The sequence below is a fragment of the Canis lupus genome, chromosome 13 (genome assembly GCF_003254725.2).
Source record: "Canis lupus dingo isolate Sandy chromosome 13, ASM325472v2, whole genome shotgun sequence".
Lineage (NCBI taxonomy): Eukaryota > Metazoa > Chordata > Mammalia > Carnivora > Canidae > Canis > Canis lupus.
Window position 1 is genome coordinate 21,815,754 of NC_064255.1, and position 3,770 is coordinate 21,819,523.

The following is a 3,770-nucleotide window of genomic DNA, read 5'->3' on the forward strand; positions in this document are numbered from 1 at the left end:
GGTGTTGGCCTCTTTAGTTTGGCCTATGGAGCACATTCCAGAAAGTTCCAGGGAGGTGGGGATGGGTGAGGAGGTAGAGGACAAAAGCATGAAAATAGAGCCCTTTTCTTCCAAAGAACAGCTGGCGCTTTAATAATGTTTCCTGAATCTCTGTAATGTAAGAAGGGGCAGATGTGGCCCAAGTTTTACATATGGGTAAACTGAGGCACAAAGAGGTAGACTGTGGGTGTGACTAAGGTAGTTCTGTTTCCCAGTGCCCAGGGATAGCCCAGTCCACAGAGATTCAGAAGGTATGGGAACATTGTGGATGTTTCTGGGAAGGGTGGTGAAGGCATACCACTACCCCTGGGCTGGTGAATTAGGGGTAAGGCTGCAGGATGTGCCCCTCTAAGCAGTGGTGGGTCAGTTGAAATGGTAGCCACCAGGGATGGGGCAAGCCGAGGTGTCTGGGGGTGGAGTTGGGCAAGGCTGTTCATGAGCTCAGGTTCTGGCTTCAGGGAGCCTTGGGCAGGTCAAGAGGTCCCAGAGTCTGGCCAGGCCCAGGGGCTGGCGTTGTCAGGGTCTAGAGAGATCCCCGCCGCAGTGCCCAGGGCAGCTGGGAGCCACCAGGGGGGCGTTCAGCTGAACTGCAAGGTCATACCCAGGGGCCTCTGAAACAAGGACGCTGGGCCCTTGCAGGCCCCATCATGCACTTACTGTCAGACTCACAGCAAGTAAGGCAAGGGCCGGGCAGCCGGGTCTGGGGAGGTCAGGGGACACTTCCCAGAGAAGTGACAGTTAACGAGACCTGATGGACACGGGTGTGAAAGGTGGTGGTGGGGGGACGACAACTCAGACTGTTCCAGCCCCACGGAGGCAGGCACAGAAAGCCCCACAGGCATCCCCGTTTCCCTCCCTCTGCCACCAGATCACCCGAGCCAATGTCTTCCTGTTGCTGGAGCCTGGTTCAGAAGCTTTGCCTTCACCATGAAGGGCTGCGAGGACAGAGCCCTTTGTCCTGATGGCTTCTGAAGCCCGGCAGCTCCTGGCAGCCCAAGTCACGCTCCCCAGAGGGTACCTCCCTTCAGCCCATCCCTGTGTTTGTCCAGTACTCCTGGCAAAGGCAAAGGCAAAGGCAAAGGCATCTTTGCTTCTTTCAAATAGTATTCCTGTCCTCATTTCACTTTTCCCCTCCTTAGTTCCTAAAACTCCAACAACAACAAAAAACCCTTTTGGTTCCTGAAGGTTCTTTAAACCCCAGGCCTGATGTGCTGTTTTCCTGCTGACCGCCCTAACGAGGCTGGAACGGCCGGGGGCCGCTGAAGGTTCTAAGCTGGATTCCAGTCTGCTGAGAAAGCTTCGGGAAGGTAAAGCCTGCCAGGGACCAAGAGCCCCAAAGGCCGGCTCCGCCTCGGCCTGCAGCTGGCTCAGTCTGAACGGAGAGGAACGAGCCCCCTTGCCCCCACTCACTCCGCACCAGCCAGTCACCCCTCACCCCCGAGGTCTTCTTAGCGGTTCACACATAAGGTTTTTCCTCCTCTGGACATTTTGTCATGTGTGACCCCTGCCTGCCAGGGAAGTTAGCTGTGGTTGGTGGAATATGGGCAAAGCGGTGGGGATCACTTCCGGCCCGAGCTTTAAGAGCTTGGGTGCAGGTGGCCGTGCGGGAGCTCTCCTCCGATGGAGCCCCTCCGCCAGCCCAGATTCCCCAGGGACGGTGCTGAGCAGGACCTCCCACTCCCACCCTCCGACCCCTGCAGTGGATAAGTAGCATGAGCCAGAAATCAACCTTTGTTGTGCAAGCCCCGAGATTTGGGATTATTTATCACTGCATCATGATCCACCCTAGCCCGCTGGGACCTGCCTACGTGAGGCTGGGCCGTTCCTTTGTGGAACTGGATTCCCAAGGGCCCCCCAAGCCCTGGGCTCTCACCCCAAGACGCTATTTCCACCAGACACCAGGAGGGTTTTACACACATGGCAAGGGGGTGACTGAGGATCAAAGCAAATGCTAATCCAAGTTTCCAATCCTCCCAAACCCAGTATGCCCTGTCTCTAATTCTGCTCTGGGCTAAAACCACACCTGTACCTGCCTTGGCCGCCCTGCTCGCTGGGGGCTGTCCTAAACACATGGCATCTCTGCCACCGTGTGAAATTCGACGGTAGCCAGGGGACACCTGCCATGTGTGTGCTGACACCATTTCAGCTCCAGGCAGGGACCCAGACTCACGTCTGTCCTGGAGAACTCCAAAGGTGGCCGAGGCGTGACACCCACATGAACCACCATCGTGAAGAACATGAGAGAATGAAATAGTATGACAGGCATGGTGGGGGGCAGGAGGGGGGCGTCACTGACGGCCAGATGCACGCCCCATACCGGGGATGAGGGCTCATGTTACCCAGAAGGATTATCAGCCAGGACTGACTGGAAATGTTAGTCCCACAAGCCTCTCCTAGAAATTATCTGTTGTGCTCATGTGCTCCTCACCAGATACTGACCTTTTATCGCCCTGTCTGCACCGTAAGAGCCCAGAGGCCAAGGTTACCTTTGCTGGCCCCGGGGGCCCTAACCTCAGCGCCTGGGTGGTCCCAGCCCACAGTGAGTGCCACCTGACTGCCGGAGGGGCTTGGCTCCTGCTGGGGACACTGACACAGCGCAGGATGACTTCTCCTCTCCCGGCTCCTGCTCTCACCTCGACGTGGGCTCCCTGTCCCAGCCTTGCTTGCCATGCTGGCCTGTCACGGAAGGTGCCAGAGCCACATCTTCAAACACTTCGTTTGCTGGACTTGGTCCAAGAAGTTGTTGGACACAGAGAAACTGCCACTCACTTTCTCAGCTTCCTCCTGAAGAGCGTATGTGTGTCAGAAAAACTGTTACCAGAGAGTATAAATATCGCAGACACACATGCACGAGCATAAACACAACCTCCTTTCTTCTTGTTGTTTGCTGTGTTTCGCCTGAGGCAGACATGTCGCTTCCGAGGTGGGTGGCGCGTCCCTTCCCTCTCCCCTCGGGAGGGCGTGCTGAGGGGCGTCTGCAGGAGCCACGCTGAGGCTGACCCTCCCGGAGGAAGACACTCCTTCTACCTGACTGCCTTGGAACCGGGACATAGGTCTTTCCTGTCATCAGACTCACACTGAAACCCTGGCTGTCCCTGGGCCTGGAGCCTGTTGGCCTTTGGACTGGAACCTCACGCCGGACTCCCCGGGTCCCAGCCTGTCTGCTCACCCTGCGGACCTTGGGACTTGCCGGCCTCCAGAATCACATCAGCCAGTGCATGTACTAGATCTCTCTGGACAGACAGAGCCACAGGTACAGATACAAGTACAAATAGGCATATTGAGGTTCTGTTGCCCCAGACAACCCTGGCTAACACTGATTTCGGTGCCAGGCGTTTAAGGGCCTTATCTCCAAATACATTCTGAGGTACTGGGCTAGGCCTTCAACATACAACTTCGGGGCGGGATGGGGGAACGGAATACAGGCTGTGACACGTAGGCCCACGTGGCCAGAGCAGCCTGGCCTGGACACCGGGCTGCCCCTTCCAGCCCCGCCCTTGCCCCCCGCCTGTCCCCACGGCACTCCCCTCCTGCCCTGCCGTGGGACAACAGACAGCTGAGTCAGCTCAGCTAGGCCTCCGGAGACGGCCCTTCTCCATTCAAACTCTGCCAGCAGAGTCAGGGGCTTACTCTGGGGGCTGTTCTCCGAGAACATGTGTGAGCTCCTCACAGGCCCTGCAGTGCAGCCCACAGAGGGGTGAGCCCGCCACTGCTGTGCTGGGAACCCTCCC